The sequence below is a fragment of the Etheostoma cragini genome, chromosome 3 (assembly GCF_013103735.1).
Source record: "Etheostoma cragini isolate CJK2018 chromosome 3, CSU_Ecrag_1.0, whole genome shotgun sequence".
Taxonomy (NCBI): Eukaryota; Metazoa; Chordata; class Actinopteri; order Perciformes; family Percidae; genus Etheostoma; species Etheostoma cragini.
The window spans coordinates 17,827,353-17,842,329 of NC_048409.1; the positions used below are offsets into that span (position 1 = coordinate 17,827,353).

General features: G+C 39.0%; 1 long non-coding RNA gene across 1 annotated transcript in view; it reads right to left on the bottom strand.

Annotated features, from left to right (window-relative positions):
• Nucleotides 1-3,521: 3,521 nt before the first annotated feature.
• Nucleotides 3,522-14,977, bottom strand: part of LOC117942077 — an 11,662-nt gene continuing 206 nt past the window's right edge. The window contains exons 2-3 of the long non-coding RNA XR_004656063.1: nucleotides 10,351-10,356; nucleotides 3,522-3,535 (exon numbers count right to left, since the gene is read on the bottom strand). This is a non-coding gene — a long non-coding RNA (uncharacterized LOC117942077). The remainder of the gene's footprint in view (nucleotides 3,536-10,350; nucleotides 10,357-14,977) is intronic.

Genomic DNA, 14,977 nt, shown 5'->3' on the forward strand with positions numbered 1-14,977 from the left:
TAGCATCAAATTAAACTTCTGTGGCTGGAAATTGCAAAAATATTTCTTTAAAAACAATTACACTATTCAACATATAGCCTAGCTTTTTACACAAAATATTCAGATGTAACCCTGAATGTGATCTTGTGTGAAGGTAACTGTAAATGAATTACTCATGTTTTCCATTGTCACTCATGTAATGTCACTCATGTAATGGTAATGTTAACGGTATTTTTTAAATTGATAAATGACATAACACCGTTACCCCCACACTGGTAGTAGTTTAAGTCTTACCACAAATGGTAATAAAGACAACTTATTTCTTTGTTTGTTAAACTTTTCAAGTGATATATTCATATAGCTGCACATTTGGGGTGGTAGATATTAAAACGTTAATCTCATTAATGTGGTCCAGAAAGCAGTGATGATTACTGTCTTTATCTCTCTGTGTTACTTTAATTTCAGGATGATCAATTATTTTCTGTTTAGCAATGAGATAGTTTTACTTCAGTCACAGTGATGTAGAGATAATTGGCTGTGGCTCTATTATCGTCTTTTGTACTTTTGCGTGCTGATTAATTTCATAGATTTCTTTTTTTGCATTTCATGTAGTTTTCTACTTTGTTTAATACAACTAGTGAATTTCTGAAGCACCCACTGTTTCTTTTTATTTTTCTCTGGGTACTTGTCCTTCAACATCACTTGCTGTGGTTTTATTTTTTTATTTGACCTTTTCTACTCACCCAAATCTCCCATATTAACTTTTTTAAACAGTTTCCATCATCCTCTCTCTTCTGGATTTATCACCAGGTTCACTCAGGTGTGTCGGCCAGAACACCACTTAAGGCCAAATGAGTATGAAAAAAGAGCTGAGAGATGGTTCTTATTCTGTTTATTTCTTCCTCTTTCGTGTGTGTGTGTGTGTGTATGTGTGTGTGTGTGTGTGTGTGTGTGTGTGTGTGTGTGTGTGTGTGTAAGGGAGATGGTGTGTGTATGTGAGTAAGAGTGTGGTTTGTATACAGAGAGAAACAAAATACAAATAAATAAAGGAAACGTATACACTTATTCCCTACAAAGTTCTATACATTATCAAACGTAATATAAACATTAGTCAGAATATGACTATATAGCTTCTAAACCCCAATAATTTAAGCAGAGAAAAAGGATTCATACGCTTATATATGGGATTCTTAGAGATTTTCTTCCATCCGTTAAGTTACCGCTAACGTAGACATTTCTTGTTATCTATGACACACTTTAAAGCATCCAACTAACTAAACGGCTGGATGCTTTTATTGTGAAAACCGGGAATGGATGCTATTTTCCGTTCGAGTTGGCAAATCCTCAATGGAGAAGCCTTGATAGCAGAACACATAACAATATTTAATACCACTTACTTCTCATTTTACTCAACCACAAAGTACTCAACAATCATATCAACAAGTAGTAAAAGTATAAACATGTTTGAATACATTGTTACATATTTTGAGCCAGGGTACATTACTGTAACAAGCTTTCAAATGATCCATTTTTCAAATTTAGATACTGTTTCAAAATCCTATCATCTAATGTGAAACAATATGGCTATATCAGCTTTGCTTGGTCTATTCAAGCATATGGGAAGTGACATTAGCAAAAATATATCTGACTTGGATGTGGCCGGGGCTCGCTTGGGGGCTTCTGCAAGACGTACTAGAGAAACTTGCATAACATAATGCAATGGACCATTCTGTGTTCAACCTTTAGGGGGACCAAAGCGGGAAAGGTTCTTTAGTGTCGCTGTCTATGGATCCAAACCACCCTGACAGGACCTTCATCATCAGTCACTGCCCTTAATGCCGCACTGTTAGGAATTCTGTTAATCCTCAAGAGCTGTAAATGTTGGGCATATACAGTATACAGTGTTATATGTGCCTCTGTGTGTGTCTTGTTTTCTTTGCCATGGATGTTTGTGCAGCTACTACTTAAGCCTTGATAAATTGCATCCTTGCACAAAAGAGCATTTGGTTGTTAGTTAAAGTTTTGTCAGTTCAGGAAAACTGACAAACCCGACTTGTGTTGAATTTCGCCGCGACAAAGATGTAATGTTTGATCGATGATCGCGATCTAAAAACGTCATTGATTTTGGTGGTTTGCTTAATCTGTTGTTGCTGGAAGAGTTCAAAAACTGCTCACCAGACTAAATTGCCACTTATTTAAATGAAAAGAAGGTATCCAAGGTCTCTGCCGCAGCTGTCTTAGCTGATAAGTATATCCTCACACACAGAGACTCCTGCCAACGGTCTTTTGGACATGGTGTTTCTATGTCCAAATCTTTTCCTTTCCCAGTAAAACATGCTATCAGGGGTAGGTTAAGGCTAACAGTAAGGAGGTTGTGGACAAAAGAGACGGATTAGTCTGTTTTTACTGTAAAAGGCGTGGCCACACCATAAATTGTTTTGCCTTAAATAAACAGAATAGGTCTCCAAAGGCTGTAAATCTGATGAAAACAGAACTTTGCCAGAACAACAGTCTTTGCCTAAATGCTACACTTCAGTTAAAACTGATCTTGATGTGTATGCTCCATTTGTCATGAAAGGCTTTGTGTCGCTGTCAGGGGAGGACCCCAAAGTCCCTGTTACCATACTCAGGGATAGTGCAGCATCGCAGTCATTCTTGGAGGCATGCTGCCATTTTCAGATAAATCCTCTGTCAATTCTGAAGCTTTGGTTCAAGGCTTTGGTACGCAGTTTGTGGGTGTGCCGTTGCATGCTATTCACCTTGAGTGCAATTTCCCATTGAGAGGGTGTCTTTCATTTTGGGCAATGATTTTGCTGGAGGCAAAGTGCCATTAAATCCTGAATTAACTGCTGTTACCCTTTTTGACCTGGAGCAGAGGTTCCCAGAGGTGTTTTCAGTTTGTGCTATCACTCGTGAGATGTCTATGAGACAGAAGCAAGGTTTGCCTGATGACGGGGATGAGGTGGAATTGGCTGACAGTTTCATGGCTGATTCTAACTTTCTGGCTTCTTTGCCAGCAGTTCTCCCAATCCATCTACATTTGTTGCCACTCCTGGAGCGTTAAAGACCCTATTTCTAAAATGAGCATGTCACGGGAGCAGCTGATTATTGAACAAATACATAATTTGTCAGTAAGTTGAAGAAACTGAAGTTGAAGTTGAACATGAAGTTGAGAAACTATCCACTGGTTACTTTTTTAAGGACGGTGTCCTTGTGCGTAAATGGATACTGACGCATGTATCCGCGCAGGATGATTGGGGGGTGGTGACTCAAATTGTAGTTCCAAATACTCACCGGCATGAAATTCTCACAGGCTCTCATGATAAGCCTCTTGAAGGCCATTTAGGATTGAATAAAACATTTGATCAAGTTTTGCCATGTTTTTTTCTGTCCAGGGTCAAAACATGATGTGTGACAGCACTATGAAACATGTAATTTCTGTGAAATCTTGGGTAAGCTGAATCAGATCATTCCGGTTTATGCGTCTCCCGTAGTGATGGAACCATTTAAGCGAGTTGTTGGTCCCTTGCCACATATGAAATCAGGCAAAAAGTTTCTTATGACCATTATTTTTTTGGTAGCTCGGTTTCAGGAAGCCATTCCCATGGGTAAAATCACGGCTACAGACATTTTGAAAGCATTGATGACATTTTTCCGGAGTTTGCATAAGATAATACAAACTGACCAGTGTTCCACTTTACTGTCGAGGATTTTTGCACAAGCATTGAAGCAGGTATTGGCGTGGTATCAACTTGTGTAGTCCACTATTGAAAAGGAGGTGCTTGTACTCGTTTTGGCTTGCAAACACTTGATCATGATCTGGCACATTAAAGTTCAAGAAAATGTCTCGGCCAACACCTTGTAGTGCTGGTTTTAATCGGCCATTACGTGTTAATGATTTCCGCGTTCCACACCTGAGCATAATCAGTGCTGCAATGTAGAGTGGGGGAGGTGACAAAGGCACATGAGAGCACACCAGAAGCAAACTAGTGAGGAGTTTTCTACTCACCTTTTTTCTCCACAAGCAGATTTGTTTTTCCCAGCCTCCATGCACACTTAGGTGCTGGACTTTTATTGTTTTCAGTTTATTGTGTTAGTTTGGGCTGGAGATTACCGGTAGTTCAGTTGTTCCTATCTTTTGTTTATTCTAGGATTAGTTTACCCTTTCTAGGTAAATTAGGGGGAGAGACAGCCCATTGTGAGATTGTTTCTCTTTGTTTACTACTTTTGGTAATAGTTTTGCATTATTTAATACATAGTTTTGGTTAATTGTTAACCCTGTGTCTGGCATTTTTTTAATATGTTAAATCCTAGAGTTTCACCATTGAAGAAAAAATAAATTGATCTCTATATATATATATATGCAGAGAGCGAGTGACCCTGCCCGGGGGTAAGCCCAGGGCCCCCATATATATGTATACCAGGCTTCTGGTAAAGGACCCAAACTTGAGAATGACACATGCCACCCCACAAGGGGTGAGAGGGGGATTTGATTTATATATATATATATATATATATATATATATATATATATATATATATATATATATATATATATTCTCTTGGAATTCCTCTAATGCAGTAGGCTACTCACACACCTATGAGAGGCTTCCTTTTATGGTGCAAAAACTCCATCTGAAGGAAGGAAAAAAGAAACAATGACTTATTCATAAGGAGCTAAAGAAATTTGACATTGGAGCGAAAGTCTTCCTGCAGAAAATAATTAACTTTTAAACACAAACAGACACAGTAAGCCTTCTACTGACTGAAACAAAGGAAAAAAAATAATAGCAAAGGCAGTTAGACTTCATTATGCAGATTTCTGAATCGAGTGATATGCTGTAGAAAACAGGATTTAAATCCATCAAACGTACTGTATGTCCAACAAAGCTTCGTCTTTGTCTCTGATGTGGTTAGTTGGCTATTACCACTCGTCAGGCCTGTTTGTGTCCTTCCTATAATCCTACCTACTGATCATTCACTTTAGGATGCTAGCGCCTCCACGCCTAATTAATTCGTAAAGCATATTCTGCTGCCAAGTTCACATTTGTGTAAGTCAAAAAATGAAAACAGACAGAGCACGTGCTTTAAATCTGATAAATCTGAATTGCACATGTACCGAACATGCAACCTATTGACAGACCCACACAGAACTTTCTGCCTTATCCACATACCACATAAGAACAATTAAACTCAAACTACAACACACTTACCCAGAGCTCACACAAAGTGAGTATACCCCTCTAGTGTGAGTCGAGTGTTTGACTGATTATTTAAAGCAGGAGTGTCCAGGGTCACTGACTGCCATCTTCAGCCATCCTCTGTTATATTAATTCCTAATAAGATGTCATTTTCCCATGGTGCCATTCACCACTCTCCCACTGAGCACACTGATGAGATGTTTGACATTTTCTTCAGCCTTTGTGATTATAAATTGAGGATAATCTTATTTTTTGCAATTTCAAAATTTCCGCAGGGGTGTTGCTGCCAATTAATTAAGATCATCAACTCTCTCTTTCCACCAACTTACTCTCATCAGTCCCGAATTATCTATCGCAGGCTTCTCTATTTTCAATGTGTTTGTCTTCTTCAGTGGAAAATGTTGCGGTTCTCCCTGTCAAATCTAGCTTTGTTGTTTACATGTATCCTTCGTTCATCTCTTTCTCTCTGTCCCTCTCCTCATGACTGCTCTGTCTCATTTTTGGGAGGTAAGGATTGGAGAGACAATAAAAAGGGAGAAGGGAAGAAAATATGAAGGTGAGGCAGATAAGAGTAGGACAATATGACAATTATGGGGATGCGGTAATTAAGCAGTTCATGTTCTCTCTCTCAATTTAGACTCTCTTAATAATTGTGCTTAATGATTCTCTGCAATCTACGCTCTGATCCCATGACAATTAATAAGATTAACCTTGAGACACACAGAGATGGAGCAGATTACACAAAACTTTCCTTTTTTTTCTTTCCCTCTCTTTCTCTATTTCTCACTCACTCACTCACTCACTCACACAGACATAACCACATGAAAAATTTGCAAAAGCCATTGTTATAGATAGGTATTGCTGTATTATCATAATCAATATACTGCTGAAAAATAAAGTACATGCGTACATTTGCATACATGTATATAACGAAGTATACATACGTGTGTATACATGGGCCACAACACATATGGCTCTAAGGTTTTCCCTCCCTGGCAAACCTGAACCATATGTTGGCACCCTTTGGTTGAAATAACAACCTGGAATACGTCCATATTTCTTTTTATTTTTAATAATCTTTTCACTAGCCTATGATTACCCACATACAAGCAATATGCTGTCTTACCTTTTTTTTTTAAATAGCAACAACATACGAACAAAAAAGGTGGTCATCACACATTGGAAACATAGTGACCACCACATGTGAAAGTCAATAAAGCCTTACAGTGGGTGTTTTTCCAGTCAATAGCTAATGTTTTAAACTGCCTATAGCCAGTGACTACACAATGCATGTGCATGGATACTGTATGTTCATGTTACATCATCACCCCCACAGAGATTGGGGTATAAGGGCCTGATGTTCTGCAAGGATTTCTCACACCATATCACTGCCTACAATCGATTTTGTATACGTGTTCCACAATACATGTGTGCTTCGAATCAAAAAATGCAATATCAAATACATGAAGTTCTGAAAATTTGTAATAAAATAAAAGCAACTATAAAAAATATTCTATACTTAATGGGAATAGTGTAAGACTGCAATTAGAAAGAAAAGAATCAAAGAAATGTGTACTTGGTCAAATAACCTCAAATAATTTCTGTTCCTGATTCTGTTTTTTGTGTTTATTGCCTAAAAAGTGATCTAAACGGCGAGTGCAGCAGAAATATAAGCGTGGGAAAGAGGGGTTTTTGAAACACATAATAGTTGAAGGAGGAGAAACATTTTTGCCAACGTTTTGTGTGGTCCTATTGGAGCCAAACTGCGTGATACCAGGATGCAGCTTTTATTTCACTGCCGTCACATGCAAATTGCCACATAAGCATTGTCAATTGATGGTTTTTTGATTCCTGACCGACACACAGGTTGGAGGGTAGGCCTAAGTGGAATGAAGGATATGTGTGATGAATGATTAGACTATTTGGGTCAAGCATTTATGGAGCATTTTCAACTTCATGTAATCTCCACAGGGTTTAAGAAGACACCATATTGCACTTTCCTTTAGTAAGAAAAAAGACAAAGAAGAAAGAAAGTGTGCAAATGGAGGGAAGGAAGACAGCAGCTTGGAATCTAATCAAACCAAGGGCACTTTGCTGATTGCCTCTTCATAAACAAGAGAAAGAAAATTGGTTTGGTTTGTTTCTGTCATGAAGGCAAGAGACAATTGATACTAAAAATGCTTAAAATGTTGCCGAGGAGAAATGAAAGGATCTTAAAGTAAAATAACTAAATTACTCGTTCACAGACCACGATGGATTAATGGCGAATGGGTAATCTGTGGCGTCAATCCAATTCTCTTTTCTCGCCTCTTTCTCCAGTCCATTCCCTCCCTCCAGCAATTACAGAGCTTTTCTAAATCCATTTCCCTCCCCTTCTCTCTGCCTTTGACTCTTTCTGTCACTTCCTTATTCATGCAAAGATGCTAAAGGCCCAGAAAAGGGAAAGCCACCACATAATGGGTTTGCTTCCAAGACACGTTGACCACTGATGTAGGGATATACTATGCTCTATTTACTGCATTAGACACACCACATACACTTAAATAAGATATATTTCCCTTTGTGGATTTATTTCAAATGTTCAGAAAAATGTGTCAGTAAATCTGAGTGGGATTAAAGTGGTAAAATGGGTTCTTCTTAAACACATTTATTTACTTACATATTAGTCACCTCTGTCTGCAACATTTTCTCTGCAATTCAATATCTAGACCCCACTCTTGACAAAGTATTTTCAATAACGGCTTACCAACACGTACACGACTTGCTCAGATATTCAAAAGTCAGGTTTGTGTATTAGTGAGCATATTGGAGGTTTGAGAAGTCAACAGCGAGGCAATGAAGAGGAGATTGATGGCCTCTTGAGTACACCATGCTCAGCCAAGTGCAACAATCCAACAAATAACATTAGCAGCATTAGCGACGACAACAACCACCAACACCAGCGCAAGGACATTGTCTGCAACGCAAAGTGCAGCGCAAGCTAATTAAAACACAAGTAAATCAGAGCTTAATGAGTTGTAATTGTAGATAATTGCAGAGTTGTTGATGTATCATGTCTAATTGGCTTGTATTGCTGAGATAATGAGAAAAGTTTGATTACTTTATGCTAAACGTGTTAGCGAGGTAGCAGGTGTTGTTTCGAGGAGGTGTCACAAGCAATCCCATACCTCACATCTCAATCTCATCACTCAACCTCTACAGAGAAAGAGAGGGAATGGTCGTTCCCAAGTCTCTCATGTCCTCATTATACATGAGCTCATGGGACTGGCTTTGTTCCTCTTTTACTGTATAATTTACATTATCACAAGTGTTTTTATCTCATTATGTAAAATATAAAGCACAACATTGAATTATGTTTTATTCATGACATATGTTATTCTTACAAATGTTAATTTCTTTTATTGATTTTGAGATTGACAAATGGCAGGTGGTAGTCAGCTTCACAGCCAAACAGGAGACTGCTTCATGTACATGTTTGACCTTCTCTGTAGTATTGGTCCATATTGAGTTTATTCCCAGAATTTAATTAGCAACTTGGCACTTTCTTCTTTTTTGCTTTTGATCTCCTTTCATTGGAGAAATTGTCTCTTTGAAAAGAAAATATGAAGTATCTTAAAAAATTAAATATAGCTTGGTGCTTGGAATAGCTTTCAACATCTTTTGTTAAATAAAACTGCCATTGATCTTAAAGGCGGGGTTGGTGATTATTTCCAACATACAATTTTGTACACTGTATATTGTTTAAAATGGTCTTTAAAACACCAACAGCAATAAAATGCATGGGCTCTGTAAAAATGGACCGAAAAAGATCTGCAACTGTAGTTGCTGTAATCCTTTTAAAAAACGCCCACCAATCACTGCCTTGCGTTGTGAAGAACCAATGAAAGACCTCCTTGCTCAACTCCGTGTACTTCAGTCCTTCTGTGTATGAGCCTGAACTCAATGTGCATCTTTGCTGCATTGTTAACAGTAGACATGTTTGTTTTAAACATTTGGTAGGATAATATTATGTTTCCTTACCTGTGAATAAGACTTAAATGTAAAATTGCTGTCCTTGACTCTGCTTTGATGCATCGACACAGCGGTCTGTGTGTGGGTCGGAGCCCCGAGGGCATGACGTGGGGTTAGACGAGCCCAGAGGAGATGGGGCTTTCAAATCTTGCTAGCTTTTCAAAATTACCAACCTTCAAGTCCTCTGATTTGATTCCCACTTTAGCTGTTTATCAGGTTTCTGCTAGCCATTTAAAGCAGTTAGGACACATTTACTTTAAGCTTCAATGTTAACATGGATGGGCACAAAGCTGAGGACAAAAAAAAAGACAAAAGAAAAAATACGTAACAACGAAATTTAAACAAAGGGGCAATGTGAAGTTTGAGCAAATTAAACAAACAAATTAAAGTAAATGGAAAAAAATGCATATGTGTGTTCGTGCGCGTGAGCTTTTGTGTGTGTATGTGTCCTGAAGGAAATCACATCAATGTGTCTAGTCATGCAAGTGATTGGAATTAAAGTCAGATTATGTCCTCAGGATACAAAACCTGTCCAGGTTCACTGACCTGTATCTGCTTACGTGCAAGCGCGTGCATACAGACACAAACAGCCTTGACAGGCAGGTAGCAGAAAGATGAATTAGTTTACAAGTTTACAAGACTATGCTCAAAAAGAAAACGGTCCAGGTGAAACATTACAAATAAAAGAAAGTGTTTCACTGAAATTACTGCAATTTAGCTTGGGACATAATTTGAGTCCCCTTGAACTGAGCAAAAGGTTTTTCACCCACAATTATAACAATGTCGCCCAGAGTCACCCAGAGTAAGCAGGAATTACATTACTCTTCAGAGGACTAAGTTATTGTGAGAGGCTGGGGAGCTTTGTTTTACATGTGATCACTGCTATATGGTTTTATTGAAAGTGAGAGAGTGTGCGGATGTTGTTTAAAAGTGTATGATTGACATAGAATTATCTAGTTTAACTGGTCTTCTGTATAGTAACAGCAGTTTTTATTCACATTATTTGAAGACATTCCTATCAAGGTCAACATCTTGATCCCAATCGTGCATGTTAAAATAAGTTGTATTGAACAATCGTAAAAGTCACACACACACACCCACACACACACACACACACACACACACACACACACACACACACACACACACACACACACACACACACCTTTTTGTCAGGTGCTCATTCAGGTAGATCATGCAGTATCAGTGGCACACACCCTTTGGCCCAATCATTAGCACCCTGCTCTGATATCCAGACATGTTAACGTGCTAAGCTGCTGCATATTCAAAAGTAGAACAAGAATGATCTTCTTCAGCAAAAACAGGATTGGAGGTGATATTGATCCAAGACAAAGTGATCTTTCTGCTTATAGTGCTGGTCATCAGGCTTCTCTGGAGCCTTTGGGAGGAATATGTGGGCCCTGGCATTATTGCTTCTATCCAAGTCTTGCTGCACACCTTTAATAAAAACTACCTGGACTCTGATTCATTGATTGATACAGATGAGCACAGATAAAACAAATTTAGAAGACTTTTAAGAGATTGCAGAATCAATCCAGTACTCGTGAATATGCAAAGCTAAAAGAAAGTTTTCAAAGCTTATGCAGACTTGGACAGTGAATCAGTGATCAGTGAACCCCCCCGCCCCCTCTTGTTTGGTGCAAAATATTACCAATCCCAGCTTACCTTAAAACTTTCAGTGGCTTGTATCTAATATTGTAAAGCTGATTAGCTTGCTCTACTGCACTTACTGCACCCAGTCATGCTGTCACATCGTCACAACAGAAATAGCACACTGTAATGGTGTGGTAGGGGATGCAAATGATGGCAAAGGAAACATAGCACCGCAACAAATGAGCGTAAAGGACACGGTGGAGATGGATAAAAATGGAGAGCCATTTTTTTTTCTCCTCGCCCACCCTCTCTCGCTGCCATCCCATCCTTCTCTACTCTTTTGCCTCCCTGCTTGGTTGGGTAATTGGATTTCAGTGGTAAGCCAGGGGTCTGCTCTCTTAGAACTTTCTGAAAGGTCAAAGGTGGCAGTGCAACACTGTGTCACAGCTAATCTGTCCCTGGACAGCTCAGGGAAAGTCAGGTAGAAACGACACTGTGTGTGTGTGTGTGTGTGCGTGTGCGTGCATGTGTGCGTGCGCAACAGAGTGAGTACCTAGAAAATGTTGTGTGAATGTGTGTGGCAGGTAAGGGTCATCCTCCTTGTGCAGTCTCAGTATTGGTGAATGGCAAGAGGGAAGAAGCAAGGGAGGGGAGACAGAAACAGAAATTCTGCCTCAGTCATTTATTAGGAGGTGACCCTGAAGAAGCGCCTCTCCACGGAATGTAGGAGGCAGGAAATACACACACACACATACACACACACACATACACACACACACACACACACACAAACACACACACACACAAACCACTAAGCATCACCTCCACACTTACTTAGTTACTTACTTTTTCAGGTAACAGGTAACACTCACAGTCACATGAGAGGTGCCCTTTGGAAACTTTAACCTTTCCTTTTTGAAGCTCTGACTTGAAGTTTATTCATCTCGAACAGTTTGTTTTTGAGGAAAGTGATTCCTTTGGGCAGATGAGAGAGTAGTTAGGCAGGTTAGTCATCTGCATACCTTCAACCCAGGGAGTGCTTTACAGTTTATACTATCACAACTCTGGTCTTATGCTGCAACACAGTTTGGATGAGTGTTGGATATTAGCTATTAGGTATTGGACAGCACAAAGAGGAGTCTGTAACGACAGGTTGGCAAAACCTACAAGATTCCCCAGCTTGAGCTTTTAGCAATGTGGGTGCTGTGGGAACATTTTAATGAGACATATGGCCTGACATCGGCTAATCTGTTAATGGGACCCAGGGAGATGTTACGGTAACTGTAGCATGTTTTAGGTTGCAATGAAAGCGATTTCTGTTGTTTTTGTACAGTTTTGACATGTTTCCTGTCTATTTACAGAATGTAAGCTGGTGTTGTGTAAAAAATGCAAGGGGCCTTGCTGTATGGTAATTTGAAAAGACGCATTGTCGACCCAATTCCAAAAGGTTTGATCCTTAGACCACTGCCCCGAGATTTGTTTTGGTGTGTGTGTGTGTGTGTGTGTGTGTGTGTGTGTGTGTGTGTGTGTGTGTGTGTGTGTGTTTGTGTGTGTGTGTGTGCGTGTGTGTGTTTTTGTGTGCCTTATTAGAAACTGAGTGGAATATTTTGGAAAGCCCATGAGATTTAGCATACTAATAATGACCACCATCCAGAGGTGAAGAGACACAATTTTGGGCTAGGGAGGGTGATAGTGAGAGAAGAGAGCGTGAAGTAAGAGAAATGAGCAGAATAGCAGAGGAAAGGATCAGCAGAGGAAGTGTTTACTTATGCTGAGTCACACCAGGATGAACCTCAAGAGTAAGAGCCATCGTCCACATGACACTTTCTCATAATCCATTTCTGTTATTCTTTGGTGTCAAAACATCCTCAATGCTTATCATTACATTACATTTACCTAGATACTAAAAACTATTTTTCACTTTATATCGTCTTGTGAGAACTTGGTGAAAACAGGAAGGGCAGAGGGAGATAAAGAAAGATAACACAAACACAAAGATCCATACCATAATGGCACATGATGAATGAATGGATCACTGAGCCATGCACTCACTAGACACAGACAAATCTTATTCACCCGACAAGGAGACGTGGATGTAATGTTTCTGTTTCTGAATATTAAAGCAAGAAGCGGATAAAATAAAGATGACAAGTTGTTGAGTGGAGCAGTCACTGAGTCTGCTTTATTCTGACTGATTGCTTCGCACCCACGATTGCTCACAGATGCAAGAGCTTTTGCGCTCGGCACAGTAATATAAAGAATTGTTCATGCCCCACTGAGCAAGCGTGCATTCTAAGCGCTTGTAATGCAGCTACATACAGTACAGGCATGCAGACACTAATTGTTTGTCACACTGAAGGACTCTGGTGCTCATAGCAGTTAAACAGAAAAGAACGCAGAGAAGGCAGAGAAAGATGACTGCCTCTAAAATAACATAAGGGAGTGTAGCAGACAAGAGGGCATGTTGGGACATAAAGCTGAGATATGAGACAACTTATTGCTGGCCTTGCTTTAACTCCCAGCTTCTGTTTTCACTGCAGTGGTGCTGGATTCTTGTAGTAAGTCATTATAAACAAAGCAGCGTAAAAGGAAAGTTTTATCATTTGAAGAATGGCACAATGGCCTGGTGGTTACAGAGACAACTTGAAGTTTAGTCAACCACAGAAGTGCTCTTAACATACTGGCCATATTTGGAATAAAACAATGTCACAGCATGTGCCATGAGTTTAACAAGTTGAGTGTGTTCTTTGCAGTTTGCAGCAAAAACACAACTGCCGACTTCCAACATCTTGCATGCCGAACGTTGCAGCCGAGTTAGCCTCATGTGGTCAAACTTTCAGTTTCGGAGGTATAATTAGGAATGAAGTGAGACAAGCTGAGACATGTTTTTCTCTCTGTCTGTCTATTAATTTCAGTAGCCGGGACAGTGCCACACCCAGGCCTACACCCCCATGCTCCTACACACCGACACACACAAAATATGACTTATCATTGGATAATGTGGGATTGCTTATTTCATTGGCTATTCAGGATTTATGAAGAAATGCATATGCATATATTAATAATAAAACTACAAAAACAACATTGTTGACTACAATGGCAACAAATGTTTTGAAGCATTCAGTGCGTTTGGGTTGGGCCTATATCATACTGAAGGGAACAAAAAAAAAACTACAGTTAGATTTGAGATAATTAAAGCAAAACTTTGTACATTTAAAATGCTCAAATGTACATTATTTCTCATGATAAACATACAATAGATTGGTCACTTCTGACAACTCTTCTAATGGGGTTGGGCATGATTGATGCAGATGTTTTCATTCTACTTTCCTCTCTGTTTTGGTCTTGTGTAAAAGTTTGTTTTCCTTGAAAAGTTCCTCATGTAAGAATACTGTGCTGTTCTTGTTAGCTCAGATATTAACACAATTTCATTTAATTGTCATTTATGGCAGCAGAGGCCACTGTCACTGCTGTTCGTGAAATGATAGTCTTGCTTTAAGCATGAGTATGATATCCACACTTTTAATACAAGTAACCATGAAATACTGTGAATGTGTAGGCTACTCTTGCTCAAAAACATTGACGTACACTTTTTTAAATCATTTTGTTGTTTTCAAGTTCACAACATTATCATGACCATGGGATATAGAGTAAATATTAATACTAACAAATATTTGATTTTAAGCTTTGAAAATAAGGTTCAAGCATTTTAAATTCTGTATGCATATGCTATTGCTCCATCTTTATACCCAGCTTTCAACTTAAAATTCCTGAAGCCGTCAAGCCATTCATCTTTGACCTCAATATTCCTTCATCCATCCATCCTACCAGGACCTATGCTTTCATAACCCTGTTTTTCCCCTCCATTCCCCCTCACCTCATTCTTTATCTAGCATTATTTGTCAAAATCATCCGCCCTATCATCCATCATATTAATTAGGTTCTGTGTCATTGTTCTCATCATTATTCACATGTCTATCATTGATCTCTCTCCGTTTCAGTCAAGGATGTTTAATTGTCTCCATCCATTATTAGTATTAAATTAATTTACATGCAGTACATTTACTGCTCATTACACATTCCTGTGTGGACAGAATCAACACCATTGTAAGACAGATTTGTGTATAAATTATTGATCTTTAAACCGACATGCCAAAGTGTGTATACATATA